The sequence below is a fragment of the Parus major genome, chromosome 5 (assembly GCF_001522545.3).
Source record: "Parus major isolate Abel chromosome 5, Parus_major1.1, whole genome shotgun sequence".
Classification (NCBI taxonomy): Eukaryota; Metazoa; Chordata; class Aves; order Passeriformes; family Paridae; genus Parus; species Parus major.
Genome location: NC_031774.1, coordinates 53,503,420 through 53,518,410, shown reverse-complemented (window position 1 = coordinate 53,518,410; position 14,991 = coordinate 53,503,420). Strand labels below are relative to the sequence as shown.

The 14,991-nt window shown below is 40.2% G+C and overlaps 1 long non-coding RNA gene across 1 annotated transcript; it reads left to right on the top strand.

Moving 5' to 3' along the window:
- Positions 1–8,720: 8,720 nt before the first annotated feature.
- LOC107205723 lies at positions 8,721–11,374 on the top strand. The gene is made up of 2 exons (XR_004497783.1): positions 8,721–8,810; positions 11,284–11,374. It is a non-coding gene; the product is annotated as an uncharacterized LOC107205723 (long non-coding RNA).
- Positions 11,375–14,991: the final 3,617 nt, after the last annotated feature.

Below are 14,991 nucleotides of genomic sequence, written 5' to 3'. Positions count from 1 at the left end.
ATACAGACAGACACACAGACAGACACACAGACAGACACACAGACAGACATACACACACGCTCTCACAGGACCTCTCACACTCGGAGTCCCCTCACATACACAACACACACTGTAGTGCCTCACAGACACAGTCCCCTTACACACATGCACACGGAGCACCCCACACAAGCACCGTCCCCTCACGGTCCCCTTGCACGCAGGCACAGCAGACAGAGGCTGTGGAACTGTGAGGAGTGCACAGCCCCGGGCATGCATGTAATGGGCACCTCAGAGGGATTGCAGGCCCGTGTCACACTCAGGCAGACACGAGTCTGAGATGAGCCGGTGGTGTGGACAGACAGATGGACAGACATCGTGCTGTGAGGCACTCTCATGCAGGAGTCTGAAGCTGTGTCACTCTCTCAGGGGGCTGCATGATAGTCACAGCACACGGGTTCAAGGCATGTGGTCTGAGGCCTGTGGGGCCATGTCACACTTATGTACAGACGTGTCCTACTGAGGTGCATGACTGTTAGTGTGACACTCACAAACTCACTGTTACTGAGCTCTCAAGGTCTTAGGCACAGGAGCTGTTGTCCCCATGAGACACAGACACACACAGACACACACAAACAGACACAAACAGTCCTGAGGCACATGATCCTGTGCCACAGACAGACAGACACTGGCCTGAGGAGCACAGGCCACTATCACTGCAAAATGGATGTTGCCCTGAGGTATTTGGGACTGTTGCTCTCAGACATGCAGGGAATTGCACACTCAGAGAATCCTGGCATGTGCACAGCTACACTTAGAATACCCTGTCATATGTGACAATTGGAAGGAAAGGGACAAGTACACAAGCTGCTCCAGCACACAGGGATCATGAGACACAAACATCCACCTGCTGGTCTGAGAAATACAGGCAGGCACACTCCGAGTTTGACTGACACACACATTAGCCTAAAATACACATGACTGTTGTTACTGAACTGGCACTTATCCTGACACTACCCTGTGACAGGCACAGACATGGTCTGTTCCCTGGCCTGAGACACTCCAGACTATTTTAATGTGGCACACACCCACACCCACATGTATACTCACACACTGACCTGAAAAAAACCCCTCAGGGCCATCCCTTTGAGACAGATAAACAAGCAAGGCATGTGGAGCTGTGTCACAGGGACAGATTTAAGTGCCCACTTCTCTGTTGTGACAGGCAAACAGACCATGCCTGTCACCTATAACCCCTTCCCCACACACGAGTCACAGGCTAGGCTTGGCTTTTTCTGCAGCACATGCCCTGTAGCTCCAGGCATGTTGGCACAGTGTCCTTTAAAAATGCAAGTTGAAATGTGTAAGGTTAACAGACGTGTCCGAGTCACGTGCACCAGTGTTAGTGTGAGGTGCACAAATGCACGTATGTACCAGCACACACGCATGCACAGAGGTAAAACAGCAGAACATACCAGGCTCCAGCTTCAGTGTAGGGGAAACTGCACCAGCTGCTGCTTCCATGCTCCTCCTGGCAATTGCGTGCCTGTGATCCCTACCAAGAGAGCAAGGGACAGAAATTCAGCATTTCCCAGTGACACATTCCCTCTCTTACATTCTGACTCAAATGAGATGCTGTGATATTTATGAGATCACACAAGCACATGGTTTGTGCAGTGGTAAAAATGTAGAAGGGTAGTTCCACAACCTATTACTCTGGCAGAAGGATGAAAAGAAACTATTGGAATGCTCTAATGAACTCCTGAGAAATAAAAATGTCCAGTGTGTACAGCCCACTTCAAACAAAATGTGTGCCTTGTATGTATGCATGTAAAGTTCTACCCATGCCTATAGACATACGTGTATGTGTTTATGTATGTGCATGTATAGGACATAATCCAGACTCCTGCACTTTGTAGGGATTCATGATGGCAAAAGGAGAAGACATTTGCTTTACTTCAATTCTAGTATTTGCAGCATGTCTTCTAGGAAAAAGATGTAGAAGAGATTTAACACTCTGTATTCTCCAGCTGAGTATGAAGTAGGGAACAGTGGAGGTAATAAATATGGAAGAGAAGACAGAAAGGGAACTCCTGATGTTTGAGCCTCGTTCTCTGGCTTCTGCAGTCAGTGAAATTATACAACACCTCACTGTTCCTATTGAATAAGTTCCAGAGCTGTTCTAGTTAGAAAGCTCTGCTAATTTCGGCCTTATGGCCGATTTATATCCATATGTTCTATGCTGATGTTGCCATTTGGTTTAAATACTTCTTCCTTTCCCTTCCCTGCATGTTTATTTATAGACAGAATTACATCCAGTCTCCAGCTTTGTTTTGCTCAGCAGAAAAAGACAAGATTTTTTTTTCTCTTCTCTCAAGGCAGACTCTCAAACTGCTGATCATTCTCACCTGCCGGTCCTGCACCTGTTCTGATTTTTGCTCATGTTTTTTGAATATGGGCAGAGAGAATTGTACACTGTGGTCCGTGTCAAGTTCCTGTTGCCTTCTACCAGGCATTTAGTCTTCTCTTTTCAGAGGGAAATATCTCACTGAAGACATTCCTGGACTTGCCAAATTTCACATATATGGTGAGAGTCAGCTCCTTTCCCACACCTCACTGTAGTACTGGTATCTCACACACTGAAATACCACTGCCTCATTCTGCCATTGGCACTTCACATGCACAATGCAGCTACTTGGCATTTCATGTATATATTCACAGCCAGATGACACATACGATATAATGTGGCCTGAGAGATAAGACTCCAGTTTGGGTTTTGGATTTTTGTGTTGTAGAATTTTAACCTTTTTTTTTTTTTTTACCATTATTTTGGTTTGAAGGACATGTGGTGGGTTGATCTTGGATGGAGCCAGTCACCCCCCAAGCTGCTCTATTGCTCCCCTGTTCAGCAGAATGGGGGCAGAGAAAATAAGATGATAAAACCCCTCATGGGTCAAGATAAAGGCAGTTTTCTGAAACAAAAAGCAAAGATCACACAAGCAAAGGAAAAACCCAAGAAACGTAGTTCTCTATCTGCCATCAGCAAATGGTGTTTGGCCACTTCCTGGGAAGCAGGGCTTCAGCACATGTAGTGGTTGCTCTGTAAGACAAATGTCATAAATAATAAATGGCCCCCTTCCTCCTCCTTTCTCTTTGCTTTACCTGAGTAGACCCTTTGATCAGTTTGGATCAGCTGTGCTGGTTATGTCCCCTCCCACAGCCTACTTGTGTGGGGAGTAATGTTGGAGAGACAACCTTGATGCTGTGTGAGTGCCACTCAGCAGTAGCCAAAACACTGATGTGTTATGAGCACCCTTCCAGCTACCAGTGCAAAGCACTGCTCTTTCTCAGCTCACACCTCACAGAAGGGCTGCTATGGGGGAAGTTAATTCCATCTTAGCCAGACCGAATACAGGAATTAGTTACTGTGAATTCTTTTAAGACTTGTGATTCCTGTGGTCTAATATGCACCAAATGCTCTGGCCACAACTCCTTGGGCGCAGGCTTTACTCTTTGGGCTTCTTTCCCTGCTACCAGGCTGTCTAAAGCTGCCCAACATCAGACCACTCGAGCTTGAACTTTTTCCATCTTATGTGGGAACACACAGCACTGGCCATTTTCTTTTCCCAGCCACACAGTGACAGCTTGTGGACCTCATCTGAAAAACTTCTGTACTGGTCTGTCATCTCCTTAAACATATGCAGCCAATCTGGTCCTGCTGAGCAACAGAAATTATTGTTAATGTCTTCTCTTTAGCTGCCTTTGTAATTGTTCTCAGCCCATACTCTTCACTACATTGAGTGTCTTAATGAAGTCTGTCTTGATAGCTGTCAAAGAGAGCCAGTGCCAGAGTGATCTGGTTTGGCTTTTGCTTTTCCCTTTTGTAGTTTACCCCAGTTTAATTCACTTCCAGGCTTTATTTTCTTTCAAATTTTCCTCTAAAACTTCCCTTACTCTTCTTGCATGTTTCAGAGTTTTTTGCAACTTAATAACAAAATAATTTTGTCCATAAAATAATAAAAACGGTGTCATCTCATTGTGGAATAAATATTTGTCAGGCATTGTGTTTATGGTTGCTTTTACAATCTGAAAACAGGAGCCCCAGGGACAGTGAAATGTAGCAGTAGCATCACTTCCCTCACTGATTCTCCTCTAATTCTCCTCAAAACCGATGACTTGCAAGTCAGCTCCACACAGACAGAATACAAAAACATCCTTTGCTTCAAAAATGCATATTCCTGGTGCTGTTCCTCTCTAGAAGAAGCTGTTTACAGCTACATTTTGGAGTCAGAGAAGATGGTGGAGTTCTATTTATTGCTATTTTTATGGCATGTAACATCGCCATTCTTGCAGGTTTGGTTTTTTTTTCATCTCTTTATGAGGAAAAAAAGAGGAATACACCTATTAGGTTTTGGTTATGCTCTTAATTTTTTAAAAGCAAATCATCCTGACATGACCATGTGTAAATTGCCGTGCTTAAGGACAGGCTCCAGTCTTTTTGACAGGAGATGACAGACTTCTCTGCTGTTTGGTCTTTGTGGCTCTCAGCCACAAAAAATACATTTTTAACTTCCATATATCTTCAAAAAAAGGTGCATTTACTGTCATTCTGAGATGGCCATAAACTCCAGTTTTATTTTCCTTCTTGTGTGACCAATGTCAATCCTTCTATTTCTGTAAACTGTTTTTCATGGAAAAATACTGGACACTTTGAAAGTAAATTAATCAACCAGGGGAACACTTGTCATTATAAAAATTCAAATTATTTAAATCAGCATATAATTAATATGAAGCAAGTTAATTACCTGAGGTGAGACACCAAGCGACACACTTCTAACACCAAGTTAAAAGGAAACTTAAGTCCACTGGAAATCAATGGATTTAAATACATTTTTATGCGTGAGATGGAAAAAAGACCCCAGATCTCCAAGGTAGATTTTGTGCAGTAAAAAGCAAATGTTTGACTTTTAAATTGAGTAAGATACTAACAGTGAGGTCATGCAGAGTGCCATGAGACTTGTAAGGGCCACAGCAAGGCAGCAGCCCCATCCCCTGTGAGTCACCTGGTGCTGGGTACTGATAAAGAAGGGAATGAGCTGTTAGCTCAGTAGTCAGAATTGGTGTCTCAGATTAGCTCCCTGTTCCTCAGAGCTCCTCCACTAAAACCAATTCATCTGGCAGCACCTGACCTTTGCAATTTCACAGAAAAAACATCTGAGCATTTGCCTTCTCAGATAAAAAAATGCAGCGCTTTTTACTTTTGGGTGACTAATAAGAACAAAAATACATGCCCACAATTAAAGCAGTGCACTTTAGATTTACTTCAGAATAAATTAACTCAAACTATATTGTTACTTTTCTGAACTGCAATTTTGCCAAACACCTGTTTGTTAACATCCCTGATAAAAATGGTAAAATGGTGCAAAAGCACATAAAGATCTATACTTGGAGAGTAATAAAGAAATAATTATTTGGATAATCACTGCCATCAAATGAGAGAGGCAGTGTTTGTGATTCCATTTTATTTTCTGTTTCCATGAAAGACTTGAAGCATGAAAAAAAGTGCATTTATTGAATGTGCAGATGAATGAAGATGAAAGCAACAAGTATGATGCTGGAGAGCAGGATGCCTCTCTGAATAAGAGTCAAAATGGTTGCAGAAGAAGTCAAATGTTTTGCTTCAATGGAAGAACAACCTGTAAAATGCAGGCAGGTGTCCTTTCACTGTCCTGAGCCCTGCTGAACTGCCCAGCCAGAGATCAAACACTGCACAATGGGGAAGATGAGATCCAGTTGGAGAAAATCAATAAGAGATCCACAAGTGCATGAACACAGCTGTGGAAAATCCTAGGATGCAAATACTGGGAAAGCTCTAAGCTGAAAAACTGAAAGGGTGTTAGTCTAGGACAAAGGAGACCAAAGGTGACATGACAACAACCTGCAAATATGTAAAGCCTGATGCAAAGTATGAGGGAGTGGTAACACGTTTTCTCTGTGGTGTGTAGGATGAAATTAAAAGTGTTTGCATGTTTTATTAGATTAACAAACTAATCTGATAAGCAAGGACAGGTGTGTAAATCTTTACTAATCTTGAAACAGAAGCTGTGAATAAGACCATCTTTGCTCCAGCACTACGCATAAGGGTTACATTTGAGCACAACAGCAGCTTGTCCAAACTTAAGGATTCCTGTTGTCCTTGGGTACTTTTGGGAAGAGTTTAGGCAGAAGTGATTCCACATTAACTGCTTTAAGTTAGACAAACTTTACTAACTGTATATGTCCCAGTGCTGTAGGTATTTTCTGAAGACTTTGACTCAAACTCTTGCACTGAAAGGTTCACCTGTTTAGATGCCTAGGTCAAATGGTTAAGCAACATTTAAGAAGTTGTTCATCTGCCGCCTAAACCTGCAATCACTTTCATGTCTGTGAGTGTGCCCCCCATTCAGGTATAAGCTCTCACATCAGGTAGCTTTGCTACCAACTCCCTCCCTTAGGAATGTTGAATGTATAAACCAGAGCAAATACCCCACAAAATTGTATTTGGGTTATCACCCCAGAGTGGTCTATGATTTAAGGATTTTAGGTGGGATGTGACACACTTTGCTGCTTCAGATCTCTTTTTGCTGACCAGAGATGTGAACATGATTTAATCTCTGGCATCCTAGACTGAAACCTTTAATAGGTGAATGGTTTGGGTTGGAAGGGCCCTTAGAGATCAACTCATTCCAGTCCCTCTGCCATGGGCAGGGACACCTTCCACCAGACCAGGTTGCTCCAAGCCCTCTTCTGCCTGGCCTTGGACACTCCCAGGGATGGGACATTCACAACTTCTTTCTCTCTGCCCGACAAATAATCAAGCTGATACCAAAACTAAAGGCTTCTTCACATTATTTCAGCTATTTGGGTAAACACTATACACAGAAATAAGATTTCATAAAGCCTGTGGAAAGATTTAAAGACACATTTTAATGAAATGAGTTCAACTGGAGTCTTTCCAGCCAATAAAGAGGTGGAGATTATACAGGGGGGTGTATATTTACAAAGAAATTAAAGGAGCATTGTGATATGGTTATGCTCATTTATGCCTGTGAGAGCATGGCCTGAAGTCTACCAGGCTCTTGGTAAAAAAACTGTGGCAAACTCATTGAACTCTGGGGCACAGGGTCAAGATTTTTAATTTTATTTTTTTTTGAAGAGTTTTTGCAGTTTTCTAGAGCTCACAGGGAATTAATTTAACTGCTTAGCAGTTTTAGATTGACAGATGTAATTAAGTTTTTCTCTTTTGTTTACCATCTTTTTAGATTAATATCCAGATAATCTGTCCTGTTGTTTGCACTTAAAAATAAATAAAAATACTATTAGTGTATTCACTATCAGCACAAGAAAAGCACTTGCTCAGGATCTCACTTGCTAGTATGTGATTTAAAGCTGCAACTAATAAGCTCCAGAAATTCAGGTACTTTTGTTTAGCTGTTTACTAAAATGCAGATATACAAAAGTGAAATACATCCTGGATTACAAACACATTCTATAGTACAATGCAGTTGTAAGTAAACTGCACTGAAAGTTGTACTTATCCTTCATACACAGTTTTTAAACCATTATTAAATGCTTTAAAAAAGCCAACTCAAGCAATACAACAGTGACACACTAAGATTTTACCAGCAGAATATTGATTTCCCCAGCTCTTGAAGACTAGATGCTTTTACTATTGCAAGAGCGATTTATGTTGGTGACATTTTATCATGTATCAGCTTGTAACTTCCAGGCAAACAAATAATTTCTGTGTAAAAACAAACAATAAGAATTTTGCCAGAGGAAAGCTTTTGTACTTGACCCTGGATATATCAATATATGGAATTGGATTAGGAATCTGATTTTGTTTTCTGTGTGTAATGATAGCAGTTATGCTCTGGAACTTCTGTACTGTTCATCAAAACTTACCTGCTCTTTATCTTTTAACATTTCATTTTCTGCTGCAGTTATAGTTTTTAGTGGCATACCTACATTCTTACCAGATATTTAAATGCATGTTTCCATATTTTGTTCTTAAGTGTTGTTGTTCTGTTTCTTCCTCTGGTAATTAGCTGTATCCCCAAATTTTTATTAGAAGCAGCTAAGTTTTCCACTTGGTTAGCTAAAGAAACCTCTAGATGTTATTTTTCTTGTAGTAACATATATACAATATATGTTCTTTTTCTTGAAGTGACATATAAAATATAGTCCTTGCAATTATCTGATAGAATTCTCCAGAAGAATTTAAATGCCAAGTAATGGAAGCTGCTGCAACAGAAGCTGAAGAAAATAAGGCAGGGGAGTTGCTTAATCCACTATGAAGCGTAGGGGGAAAAAAAAAATAAATCAATGTACATACATATATAAACATGTCCATAGGAGTGAAAAAAAAAAATCCCAACCCTAGAATGTCTGAGTCCCTGGAATTGGCATGAGCCTGTCACCAAATTATTTTGGAAATCTTATCTTAAATATTATTTGCAGAAAAGCAGTTTTTAATATGTGGAATCAAGTAAGATATTGCTCAGTTGTCTAAATGGTACTCTCCACTTGATTTTTGGTAACAGTTTTTGACTCAGTTTGGTTCTCAGCAGTTCTCAGCAGCTGAAGCCCTCACTTGTAATCTCTAAACACTTCAGCAATGGGCTCTTCTAACTTCACCTCTCCTGTTTGCAATCCAGGGAGCGAGATGATTGCTGGCCCTGAGAGGCATTGCTGCTGGGTGCTGTCCCTGGCAGATCTGTCAGCTGCAGAGAAATGATCCTCAGACAACTGGACAAACCAGATATTCACTGACAGAGCATGTGACTGCACTTAAGGTCAGAGAGTCAGAGCCTGCAGGACTGGGACCTTTAGAGATCCCTGAACAGGACTGTGTGTCGCTGGCATCATGGGAGACACCTGCAAAGTTAAAGGGCTGCTTCATGCTTTGTGGAACCAGGCCTTGACAATCCTGTAAGCACAGGCTGATAGGGGTTCATCAGATTTACTGTCTTTTCATTCCCTTCTTCAGAAAATAATTACTTAACTTGCTGATTATATGATTAGGAAAAAAACCCAAAAACCCATTTTACATAGAATGAAGAATGTTAAGATGAGCTTCAGCATCCTGCCATGCCAGATCTGATACCCTCTGTTATTTTGCCACCATACCCTGACTGAGATTAAAATATATTTTAAAAGTTCCTGATTGTCTTTATCACCACTGCTATGCACTGTTCTTTAAAATCGGTACTGAAAAATAATTCAGGCTCTAAATGCTCTTTTCATGCTCAAGTTTATACTTCCCAAGAATTAAATCCACCTTCTCAAAAAGGAACAAAAATAATGACAGTTCCCCCTAAACTGTCTCCTGGAAATATAGAATGTTCTTCTGGTATGGTGCTAATTTTCTTTACAGGGTGGAAACACACCTTTAATTCTTATAGCTGATAAATGTTGCTTCCTAATTTTATTTTATCATATACTAGGTTACTCTTTTCTATTTATAGCAGAAAGGTTTTTCTTGTTTTAATCTGTAGCTTTACATTAAGTGTGCTATGATTGCAAAGTGTGTAAAATATATTTGTGGTAGAACTTGACAAGACAACATTGGAAACTTTGTTTTGGTCAGTTTTCAATGGATTTTATGTATTTTAAAAATGTATTTCTAAAAGTGAATAACTTGAAAGAGGAACTAAAAGAAGGCCATATGTTTAGACACCAGATACAAGAAAAAACAGTCTTCCAAGTTACATGAACCCCACTCAGATTTACTAATGGCTTCTTTGTGGTGGTACTCTGAACAACCAAGAATTGCAACCAAATGTTATTGGCAGAAATCTTCAATAAAAGTGGATCCCAAGTATTTGCCAAAATAAAAATTTAAAATATACACATGCCAATATTAGCACTATACATGCTTCACACCCAGAGAGGTCCAGCACAGCAAGTCCTTTTCTGCATCACTCAGCACACACACTTCTTTGAGCACAGGCATAACTCCTTTAAGGAATCAGATCTCTGATCAGAAGAAAGAAAATGTTGTGGTAACAATTACCACTGGACACAATTTGCCTACCATGCTGCATGAAGTTCAAGTGTGTCCAGATTTCTATAACCCTAAAAGTCTCCCAACAGATATTATGGAGAATAGCAGGCTATCTTCCACCTCTGAGTGAAGTAGAAGAAACTTGCTCGTTGGGAGTGGTATTTTTGTTCTAATATCCCTATCATGATTTCTTCCAAGCATTCACTTGCACTTGAAATTTGGTAATTGATGTCTCACTATGCATCTGCTTGACAACTACATCATCCATGGCTAAGTCACTTTCATTGTATCAGATCAGCCAGAGTTAACAGATAAATTCCTTCTAATTAACAAAAGATTGGCTAATAAAAACAGAATTCTTAAATGTACTACACTCTCCATACTCTCCCTTTAGCCGCTTTGCATCTTCTTCTTTAAACTGTTTCTTCCTTTTCTCAGATTTTGCAGCTTGCTCCTTCCTTTCTTGATTTTCCTGCATTCAGACAGAATGACAAATTAAAAAGTAAATAAGGGTTTCTGAAGGAAAAGCTTGTTAAGAAACTCTCAGTTTGCAATGAATAGGTATTCTGAACATGCCCTGTGTGCACTTAAAACTCTTGGCTGCTGGGGTTTGAGGGTAAATAGCAGAACAGAGCTTCCTGGTCAGTCCCTATGGCCTTCTCCATGTGATGATGTTACCAGCAAACTATTTCATCAGCTTTAACTGCAACTTTCAACTATGGGCTGAAATGCATTCTTCTTAATTAGTCCCTTTGTCCACAATACAGAACATTTGTTTAACCTAATTAGCATTCTAGAGATTTATCCCATAGCAACCTTGTTTGTATTCAGGGATTTCTACCAGAACTTTCAGGAGCTGTTCAGCTGTGTTAAACAGCAATTCACAGTTTCTCTTCAGGCTCTCATTAAATTTGCCAGTAGTATTTCTGCACTACAGTTCAGGGCTAGAGTCCAGGCTGGATGTTTTTTGGTACCACTCACACAATTGCCAGAATGGCATAAATCCTGTTGGGATTTATGTAGATAGGCAGGATTCTGGTTTCCACAGAGCTGCTGGTACCAGAATAATATGATTAATGGAGGAAGAAAAAGGATTGGAATGATTACTGCTAGCAAAGAAGACCATTACTCAGTGGAAGAGTATTTCTGGCTTTTGATAAGTAGCACAACAGTGGGAGAAGGTAGCTCTGAACAACTGAGATAACTGAGTATAACAAAGATGATAAAAGCCGTTTTCTTAAATGCCTCTGTTTTTGTTCCAGAGCTGACTTTTTCACTAGAACATTGCCATCCCACCTGGAAGCTCATCTGCTTTTGATTGCAACCAGTGAGGAGTTCATCTATACAGTGCAGGTAGATCAGTATTTAATGGGATGCTGTGTCATATGTCAAAACCTAATAACATCCATGAAGATGCTGATGATTTGGTGCAGATTAGATTTTTAATGAGACATGTGGTCTCCTTTGACGAGAGTTTGAAGGAGAAAATACAATTTCTCGCTATAGTGATAAATCTGTTCGATTCCTATGGATCATCTGCCACTATTTCCATGAGAAGAGCTGGAAAAGTCCCAGAAAATGTGCACAAGTTTATAGAACCAGATTTTGTAGAAAGTAAAAGTCTAGGATACTTTGGTCCAAAGGAACTTTCAAACAAATGAAAACTTGTGAGCATTAACAGAGTTAGTCTGTTTTAAATATAGGACCATTAGAGGCTCAGGGTTATAGAAACTGTCACTGGGTGCCTTGAAAAGGAAAAAAAATCTGTGTATTCTTGACACAGAAAGAAAAGGATCCATTTGCTCCAAATAGAGGGTGCTTCTGAAAGAATGGCCTACAGGTGGTGAGGTCTTACAGAGAGCCTAGAAGCCTTCCATCAGCATATGCCTCCTATGTGCTTGCCTGATAAATTCCTGTCTTAGCATAACATTTTTGTCATACTGTGGTTGTTGGGAAACTTGCAGATTTGTGGGCCCTGGAAGAATATTTCTATGTAATCTGCCATGAGAAATAAAAGAGGTAAATTCAGGGATATGTTGTTCTGCTAATTGAACAGCACACACAGCAGTGAGAACAAGCTAAAACACATAAGGAATAAATTTATCAATTGAGCAAGCCTGAGCCAAATTTTTCTTCAGAAAAACTGTAAAAAAAACCCAACCAACATAACAATTCAATATAAACACACTTAACAAAGTTTCTTCAAGACAAGAAAGCCCAAAAAGGTACAGTGCTCATAGGGCAGAGTAATGAATACTTACAGTCCCTTCTCCACCTTCCTGGATTAGTGAAGGCAGCTGCAGGGATGAGAGTCAGTGAAAGAGGGTGTCACTTTGGATTTGCTCTTTGTGGGATGTTAGTTACTTGCTTGATTTTTGAATTAAAGGATGCTCCAGAACAACTGTTTATCCCCACACTATCTAAAGCACATCCTGTTCCAGCACCATATGCACCCTACTGAGAGCAGCTGCTCCAGCTTGGTTGTCCTAGGGGAGTACACAGAGGAACTATCCCTGGGCAGAGCTGTCTGTATAACCTCTGTCATCAACTGAATACTTCCTAAAGCAGATTTTTTGGAACATTTTTTTCTTCTTTTCCTGAGATTAGACCATCTCTTCACTGGGAGCTCCCTTCTATGAACAGCTGCAAATGCTAAGGGAAATCAAATGTTTCCCACAATCCCCTATAATCACACAGTGTTTCTTTTTCCCCACAATTTTACCACTCAGTTCTCAGAAAAACTCCAATTCTGATTTTTTTGTCTTTGAGCTGAGAAGCTATTTTCTCCCTGTCTCCTTCCTCCTGCCATCTGCTTCTTTTATTTTTTGAGAACTGGTGAAACAGTCATCAGCCCTGGGTGACAAACCAACTCCCTTGCCTCCTTTCACTGTGTCGGTTTTGGATATCATTTGGGTGTTTGGAAAGGCTTTGTTGATTTGGGGTTTTTTCCTCCAGGTAGATGGAGAGAGAGATGGCAGATTCTTATTAAAGTAATTCCATTTGTGTAACTCAATTTTTGCTACCTGAAGGATAAGAGATCATAAGGAACCCTCAGGGAAGGGAGAAAGATTTTGTTTGAACAAAGTAAGAAACCCCAAATCTCTGTAGATAAGCTTAGGAGACATAAAGGATCACTATTTATCAAAACTATTTATCTTCTTATTTGATGTGGGAATGGAAAGATAGCACTAAGGATTTTGGCAGTGCTAAGAGACCTGCTTTACACAGAAGACTCATCTCAAAATAAAAGTTACACCTCAGCATTAAAGCTTAAAATAAATGGCACTGTGAAGCGATGATGCCTGTGGCCGATTCTAGTGTAAAAATCAAAATCACAGAATAAAAAGATGCTTTAAAAATTAAAACCTTCAGCTTTTCAGCATGTCACTGTTTCAAGTACAAATAGTATCTTTACTGTGGTGATAGTAAGAAAGCAAGGCAAGAGGAAGAGGAGATTAATTCTAGGTCTGCAGTGAAGGAGAGAGATGCAGACAACATGGCTAATAGCTGTGGTACCTTTGAGGTGAGGTGCTGCTGAGAAATGGAACTCAAAATAAGATGAAAGGGAATTTACATTTTGGGATATAAAAAGAAGCTTTCTTTCTAGTTGCTCTGACTTGGCTGTGAGCAAAAAGCACCTAGAAACGTAGTTTGAATCTCCTGCAGCTATACTAGGATGCTACATAACCTTTACTGGGACTGTTTCTTGAAGGAACTGCAGTTGTTGGAATTACCCTTAAATTTCCAGTATAGCTGTCCACAGATGCTGAGCCATTATGTTCTTGACCCTCTTAATTCTTTCCTTCATGCCTAGAGTTTTAGAAACTTTAAGGATCAAGCATATTGCCAAAACATCTGTGGTTTATAGGGTTAATTTTCCAGACTCTGTGTGGCAGTATCACATCATTTCAGACCCTGGGTAACTGCATTGCTTGGAAAATCTCTGTTCAGTTCTTCACTGGAGAAGCAGATAGTGGGAACATTAGAGGATATATTTTTTGTCTTTCATCTTCTATCACTCCCTCAGAAATTTCATTGTTTCCATCTGAATCTGTGATCTGCCCTGAAGCACTCCTCCAGTCTCTCTTGGAGGCAGAGCTGTCTGTATTCTTGCAGTTCTTCTTGTAATGCAGATGGTTCTCTCTACAGAAGTTTCACCCAGGCTGGAGCTCTCCTGGAGTCAGCACAGGAATGGGTGATTCTTGCTGTCAAAATATGTATGAATGTGAAGCCACTATCACCTGGCATTAAGATGACCCTAAAGGAAGCACATTAGTCCAGGTGGGAAGTGTGTTGTAAGAGAAGTGAAATGGAGGTTTACTAGAGAGTTTAGTGTTTGGCAGGTGCTCTGTATAACTTTTGGTGAAGTTGCTTTTCTCTTACTCCTTATTGAAAGGAGTAAAGTCCTGTAAGTAAAGAAATATAATCCATTGGGATATAGAGAAGGGTTTTTTGGGATGCAAAACACACTCTTTGGAGCTTACTAGTACAATGAAATACCAACAGATAAACACATCTTCCAATTAGCCTTTGCCTATTAGAAAAATTACCTTTTGTCTATCAGCAAAGACTATAAAGCATGTCAGGTTGCTCATTCTTTCACATACCACAAAGGTCCTATTACACTGAAGTCTGGTCCATAATTCTCACTAGAAAAATGACTCGAACCTTTCTCCACACCAAAAATCCCCAACGCCTTCCCCTCACCCCCCAAAAAAAACCTGAACCAACCAACAAAACCAAATGCCACATACAGACAAAAAAAGCCCCACATTTTATATTTGCCCACATCCTCATTTTCTGCTGCAGTTTGCAAGCACATAAATTTACTTTCATTTACTTCTGCAACCAGAGTTAGGTAAGCTAGCTTAGAGTAGAGGAAGATAAAAATTATTTCTTGATTTTTTAAAAAAAAATTTAAAAGTCTAAACAGTCACAAGGGCAAACCACCTGTAATGTCTTGAGGAAGA